General features: G+C 32.6%; 1 long non-coding RNA gene across 1 annotated transcript; it reads right to left on the reverse strand.

The window, feature by feature from the left end:
- Window positions 1–1084: 1084 nt before the first annotated feature.
- LOC127704172 (uncharacterized) lies at window positions 1085–4811 on the reverse strand. The gene is made up of 2 exons (XR_007983173.1): window positions 4133–4811; window positions 1085–2200 (listed from the first exon to the last, which is right to left on the reverse strand). It is a non-coding gene; the product is annotated as an uncharacterized LOC127704172 (long non-coding RNA).
- Between the last annotated feature and the right edge of the window lie 12493 nt (window positions 4812–17304).

Genomic DNA, 17304 nt, shown 5'->3' on the forward strand with positions numbered 1-17304 from the left:
GTATGACATATTTACCACTGGATTTATACCAACAAACAATTAACCATATACATTTTGTAAGCAGTCATCCCATTAATCAATCAATAACTGTTATTCTGACAATGACGTGAGTTTTCCACATGATAATCTTGTTTATCTAATTGTAGTGGAATTAGTCGAAGTGAAATCATGTAAATGTAATATATATAATGATAATATAGTTAAATGTTGTATTTAAACTGTAATACTGGGTTCAATGGCGATTATACTATGCGCCTCATGTTATGCAGTTTGCTATACACGTGTAATAGTACAATATGATTTGTGACGAATTCGACATTGCAGTCTCTGTAATAATTATTTCTTCTAATCAATCAAACTGTTAGTAAATATTCGTAGGACATCAAACTGTGAAACTATTTTGTGTCGATATGCTCATTATCGTCACTGTGTTAAACTTTAACATCTGTTACAAATCGTGAGGTCAGATTTGTTAAAGGGTCCTGGTGAATGTAATCTTAGTGTAATGTCAGCAAACTAGATTCAATAATAAATTTTGTTCACGGAACCATAGGTACTAAAAAATACTGTGTAAACGTACTATATTTATTATGAATATTTTTACACTCAATAAAATGAAAATGTAGTTTCTGTACTAAATAAAACATATTAAATTGTTTGGCCTTTGGAAATCACTCAACTATCTGAAAAATAATTTTGCTTCAGGACTTTGTCAGGAACCGGTTCTTTCGTGGAAAGTACACAACTGACAAGCCACTATGCCCAACTTGAACAAGACAACTGATATAAGAATGACAAAGCGAAGCTTCATCATTCCGCGTGACGGTGGGCTACAATGTTTTAAGGTGTTGAGTTGAGATTGGAGATGTTAAATGAAAAATGCTTAGAAAATGAATGAAAATTATGAATGATAAGTGAAATATTTCAAAAGGTGCCTAGAAACTCTGAAGAAATAGCGATTAGAAATTAGATGAGTCTGAGAGACCCGCAAAGTATTTAGAATGAAGAGTCCCTCCGGGATCACCTTCAATAAGTCAACGAATAACACAATGATAAGGCAAATGAAAGAAACAAAATATACATATAAAGCAAACGTGCAGTTCTTGTGTCCATAAATTCAAAACTGACTATAATATAATCTATGATAAACAGACTTAGCTAGTTGCTGTTGTGCATGTTTTATAGAGGTTGGGTGAGTGCGAATATAACGCACATAGCAATCTGAAGACCAACGGCCTAACGTTTTTATCACGTGATCCTCTATTTTAGCTTGACCAGCTACGGTTCCAGGACCTATTCTAAATAAGTGACCTGAAAAGTTTTTAGGATCATAACCGCATGACTCTGAAACATGTCCGATTTTTGTTATAAAAAATTTTCTTTCCATGGCTAAATTGCCAATTGATAAGACGATATACACGTTTTCCTGATCTCTAAATATCTTTTTAAAACACGATAAGGACAAATATGACTATTAATTTGATGTAACTGAATATCTATACCCTTACAAAATGAATCAGTTTTTGACTGTTTTAAGTGTAGGTTAGTAACATTGTCTGTGAATGAAATATCTGATATACATAAATTAATTGCAGGTTTAAATTGTTCAGATTTGATAACAGTTATTTCGCAGCATCGGAGGAAGCCAAAGAAAGAAATCACGCTAGCTGTTTCTATCATGAAGTCAATGAACTTTGAAAAAAACTCCTTTTTGTAATCTCTTTATAATTTTTTCAAGAATATCAAAGTGATTGGTAGCCTTACTCTCTTGTTTTGATTTTGAGATCGTTTGACAGAATTTAAGATCAATGTAAGCTATGGAAATAGTATGCCGTTATACAGTTCTAAGGGATCACTACAATTTTTCTTTTAACAGTTGTACCTTATTCCACATAGATAAAGTTTAAGGGTTGAATAATGAAGTTTCAGAACTGTTTGACAATGGGCAACACAATATATGAGAATTTCTTCCGAAACTGGGCATACTGGGCCAAGTTATTTGTAAATGTCACATTATTTAACAGTAAAAATCTCTAAAAATGCATGAAACCAATATCATACACGTCCTTGGTCCTTTTAGATATAGACGTCGTCCATAGTTGTTTGACAGTTTGTTTTAACACCAAATTACATCTGAGATATTGGGACACGGTTCCGGAAGAGAGTCTGCATCCGGTGCCATGGTTCTGAATCGTTGTATCTGAAATCGAGATAAGGCATCACTTATATCGTTATGTAAACCTGGCACGTGTTTTGCACTAAAAAAGGAGTTGTTTGTACATGCGCACCATGTTAATTTTTCCATGAACTTCATAAAATACAAACATTTTGATCTGCCTTTCCTTATAATTTCGACTGTAGACATATTATCAGACCAAAATAACCCTTTTTTGTTTTCCATGAGACACCCCATAAAACAGCTGCCACAACGATTGGATACAATTCAAGAAATGCCATTGAATGTTTACTGTTTGTGATCTTTTTTATTTCGGTCGGCCATGACGAATAAAACCACTTTCCACCAAAATATTCATTAAAACCTATAGTTGACGATGCATTCGTGAATAATTCCATATCGTAATTAGATATAAATGTAGAATTATGATACATATTAATTCCATTCCAATTCTTTAGGAATCGTAACCAAAAATCGAGATCTATCCGACATTTTTTATTTAAACGCACATAATGATGTAATTCTTTCGCTTTGGTTGATAAATTGATTAGATAAGACACAAATGACCTGCCCGGTAATATAACTCTTGATGCAAAATTTAAATGCCCAAGGAGCTGTAGAACTTCTCTCTTAAAGCAAGAGGATCTGACACTTATACTTGAAATAAACTCACAAATTCGATCAACTTTTTCCTGAGGTAAACGGGCTTCAATTTTTTGTGAATGTAGGATGATGCCAAGATATTCAAGACACGTTGCAGGGCCAACAGTTTTGTGCATTGCTATTGGAACATTTAAGCGTTTAAAAATCATAATCATTAATGCCATTGATCCCTCTCCGTCTGCGTGTGGCGGATCGATAGTTAAAAAATCGTCTAACAGGTGTAAAATGTTATTGACCTTGTAATTGTTTTTGGCAATATAACATATTGCTTGTGACAAAGTATCGAATGTAATGGTACTAGATCGGCAACCGAAAGTTAATCGCACATAGAAATAATATGTTTCCTCCTATTTAATGCAATTATTACGACATTCAAGGGTTGGTAAACTAGTCACAGATACCTTAGTGTCAAAACCATATTTTAAACCATTGCATAAGTTAAATACAAAAGATGTGTCACTGTGATTTTTAAGTTCATTTTGTAATACGTCTACGTGAATCGGAGTAGTAGCTTGTAGGGCAAAGTTAATATTTGATAGTCATTTTTCGGAACCGAAATTCTGCTTTGGTGTAGGAGTACCAGTCTTAGCAACAGTGTTTTTAAATGTGTGGTTCTCTCTATTTTTCTCGGTATCGTTTTGTGTAGATTGACGATGACAGGCGGTTAAGCTATGACCAAAGTTACGACAATTAGAGAACATGTGTGAGAAGAGGCAACGACCGTCTTTATTACAGCCAGACATACTATTGAAATTATTGCAAATTTCTTTCCCGTTGTGGTAAAAACGCTTCCTACCACGAATATCGGAATTACCGCCATTTCTCATCAGATGTGGGGTAGATACGCTTTTCTCTGATAATACAGTGGACAGAATTTATTATCATGGTCAACCATGTGACAAAGCTTGCAAATATTGATTTCAACGCCCGCACCTATCAAAATAATTAGGTCGCGATCCCTTTTGCTCCAATCGACTTTGATTTGTTTTTCATGAAGTAGTGTCGCGGACTTTGCTGAGAATAATTTATGGTAGTCGTAGAACTTCTGACCATAAAAATTACTCTATTATATCCTCGTAGGCGTCTAATTCAAATCTCCTACCTGGAAAAGCAGATGTCATTACACGCTTGAATTTTCCGAAGGCCTTGATAAATTCCTGGATTGTTAGTTGTTGATTTAAGCGCGGGTCTGGCTTATTCCCTACATTATTCCCATACTGTCTGTCAAAATGGTATGTGATTGGGGACTCTCGAAACAAGGAATAAGGAGAAAAGCTAAGTTAATGTCCTTACCGTGTATTATTTGTTTCTGCAAAGCTGTAGAAACTATGTCGACATTAGGAAAACCATCAGAACGAACTCCTGTTCTATTAAATCCATGAGGTAACGCATCCGGTGTGTTTAGTATCGACGGTCCGGTTTTACTGGAATCGTACCATTGTTGTACATTATACGGTTTGTTAGTATTATAGAGCTTCTCTGTCATCAGGGTATCGACGAATTTCTGAAGGCCATTTACGCATTGTGACATAGTGTTAAAAGCAGCCACCAATATATTAATTAGTGTTAACATTTTCCGTAGCAGAAGAAGTATTGTCAATGCTTTCACGGCTTTGTGTCTCTGTTGAAGCAGTTTGCGTATCAGATGGAAAACTGTCTGCTGCACTTAAAGTATTTTCGATGTCTCCTACGCGAGCATCACTGTTTTTGTTACCAATGTTTTCTGTATACAACAAGAGTTTTAACAACGTTTAATGTGAAGTTTGTAGGCACTTTGAAACTAATTTTTGACAGTTCATCCACCATTTCGGTTTTTGTTTTCTCAGAATTAGTTTTTGTCGCAACCGTTTCAGTACTATATGGTTGGAAACGGGATTTTCGTTTCGTCGGATTTAATTTGTTTTACTTGGAGGCATAACTTATATCTTTGTAAACAGTGTTTTGAGAATAAGATTTAAAAGCTGTTGCCACAAAGAGCAATTACTAAGACTGTTATTTAACTTGTTTCTCACGTGACACATTAATTATAAAACTGGAAGTACGCAACTTTATCTAACCTATATGTTTTTGTGACCTCTTAACCGATATTTAATGTCGAGTAACGGATTATGCAGAAACGGGTTAAGAAAAGTCAACAACACCATTAAACAGCAGTGAATAATCAACTCATCTATAAACCATGATTATACAATTCTATAATCAACCAAAATACCATGCCAATCTACAACCCCACCCCACCCTCAAATGAAAAGAATTTGTGCGAGCAAACCGATTTTCATAGCCTTTTCAGATGTTAAACATTATGCATTTGTACAAAATAACATTTAAGGTTATATACATATATTAAGTAAGCACGTACAAATAAATCAAAAGAAAAAAAATAGCATGATTGTCATGCGTGCATACATAGTGAACACTTTTCGGAATACACATAAGTGAGTTTGAGACTAAAGGGTATGATGTTATTAATCAAATATCCACTGCTATCTCTAATTTGTTGATTATAATATTTAGCTATAAAAAAAAAAAAATTATTTCTGAAATTATTATTTACTGATTTATTGGAAGCAAACACATTCTTTTTTCTGCAAAACCGCATACTTCCGGTACTTTTTGATTTAATTTAAGGTACCTTATAATTAAGGATAATCTGAGGAGCTATCTTAGTTTTAGTAGTTTCATACATACCACATGTATGGCGTGACTTAAAACGACGAAAATTTTACTAAGGCAATATTTAGTTTAACATGCTTTATGCATACCACTAAGTTTAGTATGGAGGAGTTTCCTTAACTTAAGTGTTTGCTAAGGAAACTTATGACTTCAGAAGCTTTATGCATACGGGCCAAGATTTTGTTAACATGAACTCAGCTTAACAAGGTAAACTACGCGAATCATAGGGGAAAACAATTGTATATGACTGTGTATGGACTACGAATGCATTCCTAAAGTAAAATAAAAATATACACGACGAGAAACAAAATAGAATATAAAGCTTGCAGTAAAACAACTCTTTGTGTATGATGTATTTAAACTAACCTTTATATCATTGCTGCTATTCCGTCGTGTAAAATAAAATTCATACACTAATTTATTTGTCACATGTGGTGTTCAAGGTATTTCGCTTTTCCTAATCATCGTAGGAAACGTTTGCCTTCGTTTGTAGTTTTATAATACACTTTCAATACGTTCCAACTTATGATCATAAAACGTCAACACGAAATTGAAATTATTCTGACTAAAATCTAGAGTACAGTTAGGCGCGAAAAAACGCGAGACAAAACTGAAAAACCCATGACAAATAAGCAAAAGACGACACGAAATGACGAATAAGTCCACAAAACACAACATTAAACAATAAAGACTTGGCAACACGAGGTAAACCAAAAAATTCGGATTTTAATAGGTGCTTTGGAAGGGTAAGCAAATACTGCTCTTCTAGTAGCACTCACTAGCTTTGTGTAGTAGAGAGCTCGTTTTAATTCTGTCCTATCCCGTATTTTTGTTAATTCCTATTCATTTTTCTGTTTAATTAATCACAGATACAGTTAAGATTTCCTCACATCTGAACTTAAATCTAGAAAATGACAAGGACATTCGGTTAAGAACAAAAATTTTCGACAAATTGGATGAGCACAGCATTTTTTTTAGAGTCATCACCGAATTTGTACTCACCATTAGCACAAGACGGATACCTCATGTGGAATCTGCTCACCTGAGATCATCCCCATTTTTTGGTGGAGTTCAAGTTTAGAACTCTTTAGTTTTCTATATAGTGTTCTGAAGATTTATTTGTCTTTCCGTCGTTTATTTGATTATTGCCATGACTTCTCAATTTAAGTTTTGAATGTAATCTTGTAATCTTGCTGCCAATTTTTTCTCATTTTATTATACCGGGGCTTTTATAGCTTATTTTTTGTGAATATTAATTCAAATAATGAATAAAAACATTCAAACAAGTATTTATTCAAAAACTTTATTTGGTGTATGTCATTGGTCCTTGTTATAGATTCGAAATTAGCTTTATTGGCCACGAGACTTGAAGAGTCGATGTCAAATACAGCTTATGGAGAATCTATAACAGGGCCAATACAGAAACTTCAAGTTTATAACACTTTTATTAAATGATTCAGAATCTGATTCAACAAACCTACTGTGAAGTAGTTGCAGGAGTTCGTGCTTGAACTGTCGCAGTCTAGACGAATATTTTGTCAACATTGATGAAATATCTGATTTCTCGTCCATGTACTATGTTAATTCAATTTATTTTATCTGGCAAGTATGAAGTAGCATGGAAGATAAATTAGACTTTTTAACCATTCATACTCATAATCATCTGCGTTCTAATGATTGGTCGACGAAAAGTAACATTGATAATATTTTAAAGTTTCACAACCGAAAGGCTGGATATATTTCCGTTTCAAATCGTTATACTGTGAAAGTACTTTTATTCGTGGGATACCAATTTTCGTGGTTTTCTAGGAAGGCTTTATCCACGAATTTAAGTGTCCAACGAAATAAATCAACTCTTGTTTAAAGCAAGACATGAAAAGATCCACTGTAGGTTTGACTACATGGATACGGGCTTATAATATAAAGAAACAAATCAACAAACCTTCTATGAAGTAACTTATGCAGTGGCGTAGCACCAGTGTAGCATGTACAACTTTAGATAGGATTTTAATCTTAAAATAACCTAAGTTGTACGACTGTTAACCTTTTTTATTCTCATGAAAAAATAGTTTTGAAAGATGAAAGTCAGACTTCCGGTGAAGATATACGATGATGAAGTGTTCATTTTAACTCTTTAAAATTCTCAATAAAAATGATTAGTGTCAACACTTCTGATTACACGTCTGCATCAATTAAAATGTTTACTTTGCAATTTCCTTCAATGAGACAACTTGTATTTATAGATAAATCAGATTATTTCTGAAAGTAATTATTCTATTAAAAATTTGATGAATGTTGTTCGAACGAAAGACAAACATGTAAGTGAAAATGATACCATATGATTATTTTTAAGAATGTTTGTTTCTAAATTGTCCATCCGACTGTTTTTCCCAGAAAACTAAAATCCACGAATTTAAGAATCCACGAACATGTAACTTTTGCTTAACGAAAATTGATACCCACGAATTAAAGTACTTTCACAGTATACCACGGAACATGATTTAAACTGCTTTGTATGTCATTGTTAGTTACAAAATTTAATAAAGATATATTTAATGTATAAGATACGTAAAACGCTAGGTGAAGCGAAAACGTCCCGTATAAACCTACGGGTTAGTTCAGATTTTTTCTGTATTGGACCGGGCAAAACGATATATTGATATCAAATGGACAACGTTATCAGTATTGCACATGCTGATTTGTACGTTTTAGGGCTTTTTTGATCACATCATTTAACAATACATTATAACTAATTGGAATAATCTGAATGATTCTGTCCAGTATATACGACACCTAATTATTAATTCAAAAAGTCCGAAGGTGTTTATGTGCTTATTAATTCCATTGAACACTTAATATATACAATGATTTTTAAACGTTTGTTTTTCAAAAGTATTTAGTGGAATTAATAAACACTATCTTCGACATTCTTCTTATCGATTGGTTTACTTCAGCAGAAAAATGGATTTTTTGTGTAACTAACTGGCTTGAATTTATTTGAATACCAGTTTCCCGAGCAAAAATGTAATATAGTTCGAGGCAACAGTAGTTTACAAATGCCCAAATCTTATAAATCAATTAAGAAGACACAAATCAAGGTGATACAAAGGAATGGAATCGCATCAACTCCAAAATGAGCAAGTTCGACTGCATTGAGAAGGTAGGCGTTATTTGCTCTATGAATCCAAATACACACGCAATTTTTATGATTGAAGTTTCGACATTTAAAACAAGTAAACTGTAAAATGTAACAAAAACATTACGTGGACCGAACTTATGCATATGTTTGTCTCTGGAACGACATAATACTATTGAATGAAACAAATAATAAAACCTGATATAGTTTGTTAAGTGTATTCTAATTGAAATAGTTTCTTTATATTTTTTAAAATCAAATGATACAAATTATTGATTGTCATTAGAAACACATGTAAGGTAAAATTTGATGCATGTTTTACATGAGACGCTAAAAAGCAACTGAAAGAATTGAACACAAAGAATGTCAATCTCAGTATTTTCCTGGTTGATCATAATATTGGCTGATATTATGTATACCGAGAAAGTTTCTTACAAAACATGAAATATTAATGAAGCTGTGGTGTCTTCCGCTATCTTGGATTTTGAAATAGCAGATAACAATGATCGGTCTAGATCTTTAATGAAATGCGCAAATGTTGAGAGTAGTCTGAATTCATGTGTAAGACTTTTCATGTTTATATAGAAAACTATGTGTTGTATCATATTTTACGGCTGTATTTTACAAAGAAAAAACATATTTTTGTTTGATTCATTTTTTTTTTCCAACTTTGTCAAATAAGGGGAGATAACTCAGATAAAGTCACTTTTATAATAGAGTGTGTCCAATTTTTTCTATTTTTTATCTAAAAGCATATTATCAGAGCTGCCTTCTCATATTTAATCTTAAAATTCTATAGTGTAGTTTTCTTTTTATCACACAAAATTGTGTTTTCCATGCATAATTTATGCAAAATCTGACAATTTTGCATAACATGTAACGTGAAAAAAAGGCCTGGTGACCAATACTTTTTATTATATTTTTGAAAAAAGCATGGTTTCAACTACATTTTTACAAATTATCTGAAATTCCTATGGAGTTTAATTATGACCCCCAATCTACCTTTAATTACTTTACAGTAAATAATGAATTCATGTTTAGTCCTGTATTGTATTGGATACCTAAACTACATAAGTGTCCTTACAAACAAGGGTATATTGCTGGGTCTTCAAAGGGCTCCACGAAACCTCTTTCTAAATTATTAACATCTATTTTATCTGCAATCAAAGCCGGGCTCCAAAGTTATTGTGAAACTGCCTATTCTAGAGGTGGCGTGAATCAGATGTGGATACTAAAAAATTCCAAAGATCTTTTAGAGTACATACAATCTAAGACTCTCTCATCTTGCAATAGTATTAATACATTTGACTTTTCTACACTTTACACAAATATTCCCCATTCCAAACAAAAAGACGAATTGAAAGAGTTGGTATTACTGTGTTTCATTTAAAAAAAATGGCGAAAGTAGATACAAGTATCTTGTCTTGGGGAGGGATAAATCCTACTTTGTAAATAATCACTCTGATTCAAACAAAAAATTCTCTGAAACTGACATTATCAAGATGCTTGATTTCTTGATTGACAACATATTTGTTACGTTTGGAGAACGTGTTTTTCAACAGACTGTTGGATTTCCAATGGGAACCAATTGTGCCCCTCTTCTTGTCGACTTGTTTTTTTATTATTATGAGGCTGACTTCGTACAGGAACTTCTTAGGAAGAAAGATAAGAAGTTAGAAATATCCTTTAACTTTACGTTCCGCTATATAGATGATGTTCTCTCACTAAATAATACAAAAGTTGGTGACTATGTTGAATGAATCTATCCCATCGAACTAGAGATAAAGGATACTACAGATACAGTTAAGTCTGCCTCATATCTTGACTTACATCTAGAAATTGACAATGAGGGTCGGTTGAAAACAAAACTTTACGACAAAAGAGATGATTTCAGCTTCCCAATTGTGAACTTTCCATTTCTATGTAGCAACATTCCAGCAGCGCCTGCATACGGAGTATATATCTCCCAATTGATACGATATTCCCGGGCTTGTATTTCCTATCACGATTTCTTTGATAGAGGATTGCTGCTCACAAGGAAGCTATTAAACCAAGAGTTCCAAATGGTGAAGTTGAAATCATCCCTTCGTAAATTTTATGGACGCCATCACGAGTTGGTTGACCGTTATGGATTAAGCGTTTCACAGATGATATCGGATATGTTCCTTATGTCGTAACTACACTACCCTTCACTTTTCACGAATGTGACCTTCCGAATTAGACTATTTACCGGATTTGTAATAACATAAGCAGCACGACGGGTGCCACATGTGGAGCAGGATCTGCTTACCCTTTCGGAGCACCTGATATCACCCCCAGGTTTTGGTGGGGTTCGTGTTGCTTAGTCTTTAGTTTTCTATGTTGTGTCATATGTACTATTATTTGTCTATTTGTCTTTTTATTTTTTGCCATGGCGTTGTCAGTTTGTTTTCGATCTATGAGTTTGACTGTCCCTCTGGTATCTTTCGTCCCTCTTTTGTTGCGTTTAGAGATAAAGTACATGGATAAGTGGATAGTGCTTCTGCTTTTTGTTTATCTAATACCACAAGGTAAAGTAGATGTTGTTTGTATTAAGTAACTGTGCATTTGTGATAAATTTTTGCTCAGATCATTTTATAACGATTTCTTATTTCTTTCGCGTTGCAGATATAATATACAATTGTTAAAAACGACATAAACCCGCTGCATTTGTTTGCACCTGTCCTAAGTCAGGAATCTGATGTTCAGTAGTTGTCGTTTGTTGATGTGGTTCATAATTGTTTCTCGTTTCTCGTTTTTTATATAGATTAGACCGTTGGTTTTCCCGTTTGAATGGTTTTACACTATTAATATTGGGGGCCCTTTCGGTGTGAGCCAAGGCTCCGTGTTGAAGACCGTACTGTGACCTATAATGGTTTACTTTTATAAATTTTGACTTGGATGGAGAGTTGTCTCATTGGCACTCATACCACATCTTCTTATATCTATATACAATGTAAACATCGATCTTGTTCAAAAGAGATAAATATAGATTCTACTACTGCATTGAGTGTGATACGATTTTTATCCACTCGAGACAGTTAAATTTTCAAATTTAAAACGTGAAGCTTGCCGAGCGTTTTAAATATTTAAAATTTAACTGTCGAGAGTGGATAAATATCGTATTGTACGATATCTGGTGGTGGAATCTGTTTCTCTAATGATTTTTGAACGATAAGCAGAAAATCTTAATCCTTCTTTTCGAACGACCTGCAAAAAGATGTGTTCTTTCTACGTGACGTCATCAGGCATGGTCGCCTTTTTTCATGACGTCATGGGAATTTCAGAGGAAAGAAAGAAATTTTAACGTCATAATTGAATTTTGACCAATGCAGAACTGAGTTCAAATAAACCAAACGTTGATTGAATAAAGATAATCAATATGTCAGGAAAAGGATAAATCGAGTAAGAATTAGAGAAAAGAATATTCAAAATCATAAGTCAAACTCGTATGTCGAAAACAAACTGACAACGCCATGGCAAAAAACAACCAAAATACAAACAGTACTCAAAAACAACACAGAAAATTACACAACAACACGAACCCCACCAAAAGCCAAGAGTGATCTCAGAGGTTTTAAATTTCTATTCAAAATAATAATATACACTACTAGATGCTTTAGATCTATTTTATAAAGTCTTAAAATATGTCATATCAGGTTGTACTGTAGTTTTAGTGGTCGAGAATATAAAATACATGTGTTTGGAACAGTGGATAACTGGATATCACGTTTGAATGTATTTTATAATTTTTCAAAATCGTTAAACTATAGGATTATTCAAAAGGCAAAGCTATATGTCAATTTTTACTTTAAATATTTCGGTTGTCTTGTAGTTGTAACATATTTCAAAACCATCCGTACAGGAAACTCTACGCATGCATTTCGCAGTGTGGCACTACATAATTAAAATTTTTGGTTGTTCTTTAATGAAATATATTCAATACTGTACACTTTTAATATCTAAAGAATGTAAATATGAATTTCATCCGGAATGGAGAATATCAAAAAGAAAGAAAAAATGCATTACTGTGTGTTATATTATTTACCACTCCAGCACTGATGCACACGACGGTGTCACATGTGGAGCAGGATCTGCTTACCTAAACGGAGCACATTATATCACTCCCGTTTTTTTTTTTGTTGGGTTTGTGTTGCTCAGTCTTAAGTTTTCTATGTTGTTTTTTGTGTACTGTTGTTTGTATTTTGGTCTTTTTCTCTTTTTTTTTTGCCATGGCGTTGTAAGTTTATTTTTAACTAATAAGTTTGCATGACCCTTTGTTATATTTCGCCTATCATTTTCAGACAAACTTTACACCTAAAATGTTTTTAGAACTGACTTGTTCAGGAAATGGATTTCCAACAAAATGGACACAAGCATCATCAGGTGTTACCATGGTTATAGACTGATTCGTTACAGAAACTTTTAAACGACAACGTACTTCCAGTTACACCAAGACAGATTTCTACAGGACTTTAAATATTTAAGTAAGCAATAAATGTGGTTGTTATATTTGATAGATGCCTTTTGTGCCTCTTTGTTAAATGTTTGTTTGTTTTGAGATTGTCACACAGTGATGACTGTTGTACCTATATTTTGACAGTGTTACCTTTTATGTCTGTTTTGTTCACGCATTGTTGTAAATATAATGGAATTTGATGCGACTGTCATACAAGTGAGAGGTTAAGCGCTATAAAACCAGTTCAATCCACCATTTTCTACATTTTTCTACCAAGTCAGGAATATGACAGTTGTTGTCCATTCATTTGATGTGTTTAATCATTTGATTTTGCCATTTGATTAGGGACTTTCCGTTTTGAATTTTCCTCGGAGTTCAGTAATTTTGTGATTTTACTTTTTTGTTGAATAAAGAGGGATATTATTCAGTAAATAATAATAAATTGTTAGTTTTACACTCTATGTCTACTACAGATCAATTCTACGTCTACTACAGATCAAATCTATATCTACTACAAATCAATTCAATGTCTACTACAGGCCGATACGGCATATATTTATTCTATATGAATGTAACATCTGAAGTCATGATTTGAAAGAATAATTTAAGCATCTATAAGAATAGCTTTTAACATTTCTTTTTATAACAATAGTGTAACTATGTGTGTTAAAGGGAGAGGTGATAATATTAAGAAACATGAATTAGACGTTCTGGAACTATTCTGTTGGATAGCTTTCCACATGACTAAATTTGTACATGCATTTTCATTTTAGGGGTATTTCTTAAATGACATATTTAATAATTTCTCATTAAAGTAATATGATTTTTTAGCATACAGTTTTGTAAAATCTTGTTTGGCCTCGGTGCTCTCTGCTCTTTTTTATGGGAGAGGGGTGAGGGTGAAATATCTAAGTAGTCTAATTGGTTTATCTGCAGTGATCACTACCATGTCAACACCGACGTTGTGAGTTAGAACCCAGTTCATGGCAAAAGTAAGTTCAACTCTGATCTTAATTGCTTATTTTGGAAATTTTCTGCAGAAGTTCGTTGGTTCTCTCCGGCTTCATCCACCAATAAAAACTGGCTGCGATGAAAATCTATATGTACTGAGAGTGGCATTAAACACTATAAACTCACTTAATGTTGTGTTCATTTTCACATTCTCACTTTCAAATGTTATCCTTTATTAGTTTTAGAACTGAATTGGATCAATTGTATTAAACATCTGTCGACGCTATTAGCTTGTATCTATAAAGCTAATCCATTCTACAGAACTTTCAATTGTCTTGGAAATTGGCCTGCAGAAATTAGAGACAATGCTTCATTTGGTGGTTTTATAGTTATGGAAATGTACGACGATTTACCTTGGCCATACTGTGGTGTGAGTAATTAACCTGTGCAAAATTGCTCTTTTTTGTAATGATTGATTTCCAATCACTACATAACCTTGGCGAATGTAGACACAGTTTTCCAGATGCAGTAAATTTTGTATTGGATGCGAATAGGTATAATACTGACACTTCCTTATCATTAAAGATATAACTTTTAAATAGTTATCGGTTTCTGGACGAGTGTATCACTTTACTATGTCTTGACATATTGCATTTAGGCAACTTAGAATTGTCTTATACATTGTTACTTCCTAATTTTAATCTGGATACAGTTTAATTGATTTTAATGTTTCATTTTTCACAATTACAATGAATGAACTACTTCACTCGTTATGGCTTTGTCGTTGTATGTTGAGCCTTCGTCTTACAACTGTGTTATCAATGGTTTTCTTTTTAATTTCGTTTATTTTTTACAATTAACACATAAGTTGTCGTGTTATAGAAAGAACAAACGATGTATACTGTAGTAGAATTGTTTGGAAACTTAACTATTATATTGAATTAATCGATTCGAAATTTAATCAAATCGTGCCAATGAACTAAAAACCTAATAGGTCATAAACCATCCCAATCTCGGATAAGTTATGAAATTCCGATAATAACGCCAAATGATATACATACTTTATTATAATATAAAAGCATTATTTATCGATTGATGTTAAAATAATATTTTTGTAAACGATTAACAATATGCAGTTTATCTACCTAAAGATTCCTTGAACTTCTGGTACTAATGAAACAGGCACCTTCACTGAGATTGCTGTGTCAGTGGAGTAATTGTTAACAGCGTGTGCAATAAAAAAAACAAAAAAAAAACCTGCTAGCCTTATTAGACAATTATATATCATTGCAGTAGTGCTTGAACCTGCTTTGAATTAATTATAGTGGCACCATGTGATGTGTACGTCAACAACGAGGCAGCAATTAAATAACAAACAATAATTTGAAAAATATATCTAGTAAAAGTATAGTTCATGGCATCATCACTGGTCCATTTGTACATTGATGTAAAAAAAATTAAACATTCTACGCGTCCGTCATACAAGTGAGAGGTTTAGCTGCTAAAAACCAGGTTTAATATACCATTTTTTACACAAGAAAATATCTGTGCCAAGTCAGGAATATGGCAGTTGCTTACCATTCGTGTGATGTGTTTGAGCTTTTGATTTTGCCATTTGATACAGTGCTTGCAACCTTAGGCGTTACTGTTTGACGTGAACTTGACTGATCGGTGAATGATCGGTGACGGATGTTAGACTGATTGATGACTGATCGGTGATCGATGACTCATAGAATCCGTCAGATACGTCAAATAAGTTATGTGAGAGTTACCGTGACAATGGTCAGCGATCGATCAGTAAAGTAATTATATGCATGGATCGGACGGATACTTATATAATTAAAATTCTTATATAAAACGAACTCCACAGTATTTACATTCGATAAACGCGGAACTCTACGAAGACACCTTTACTCGTTAATTTATAATCAACTTGGTCGCAATAACACATAAAAAATATATAAATTACTGTTCACGCATTATATGTATTACTTCATATTCTCTTATTTTGATAGAGAATGCAATCACTTCTTTATTATTATGGAAGTTATTGACCGCCAGACTAAAATGTTGTTCGCAATGTATAAAATTACTAATTTTTCTTCTTTTGATAAAAAATATTGCAATGTTATTTGTAACTAGTTATTTCAAAGGCCTCGAGATAAGTTTTTTTATAAGAATTTTAATAATGTAAGGAGAATAATACTTAAACTTTTGTTTGTGTTGAATACATATACAATAATTTCTTTATTTTCATAAATATTATGAACCGCCATTTGATTTCAGTACTTTTTGTACATCAGGATTGGTTGTTTTTCAAAAATTATGTTGAATTTCAAGGCAAAGATACTCAATTGTTGTTCGTGTTGCTTAAAATGCAAATATTTCTTCTTTTTTATCAGAAATAATGGAACGTCAATTGCAATGAGTCATTATAAATGCCTTTAGATAAGTAATTTTGTATCAAATTTGAATAATTGAAGGAGAAATATGCATTAACTTTTGTTTTTGTTGAATAAGAATGCAATCATTTCTTTATTTTAATGGAAATAATTGACCGCCATTGGATTTTGTACTTTTTGTAATTCAGAATTGGTTTTTTTCATAAAATTAAAAGAATATCAGAGAAAATATACTAAAATGTTGTTTGCATTGTTTAAAAATACCAATTTTTCTTTTTTAAGATAAAAAAAAATGCAATGTTATTTGTAACTAGTTATTTCAAAGGCCTCGAGATAATTTTTGTTTTATAAGAATTTTAATAATGTCAGGAGAATAATACTTAAACTTTTGTTTGTGTTGAATACATATACAATAATTTCCTTATTATGATAGAAATCATGAACCACCATTTGATTTTTAGTACTTTTTGTACATCAAGACTGGTTGTTTTTCATAAATTATGCTGAATTTCAGGGGGAAGATGCTAAATTCGTGTTGCTTAAAAATGCAAATATTTCTTCTGTTATATCAGAAATAATGCGACGTCAATTGCAATCAGTCATTATAAATGCCTTTAGATAAGTAATTTTGTATAAAATGTGAATAATTGAAGGATAAATATGCATAAACTTTTGTTTTTGTTGAATATTAATGCTATGATTTCTTTATTTTAATGGAAATAATATTAACTGCCAATGGAGTTTTGTACTTTTTGTACATCAGAATTGGTTGTTTTTTTATAAAATTAAACGAATATCAGAGAAAATATACTAAAATGTTGTTACA

This window comes from Mytilus californianus, unplaced genomic scaffold (genome assembly GCF_021869535.1).
Source record: "Mytilus californianus isolate M0D057914Y unplaced genomic scaffold, xbMytCali1.0.p SCAF_6, whole genome shotgun sequence".
NCBI lineage: Eukaryota > Metazoa > Mollusca > Bivalvia > Mytilida > Mytilidae > Mytilus > Mytilus californianus.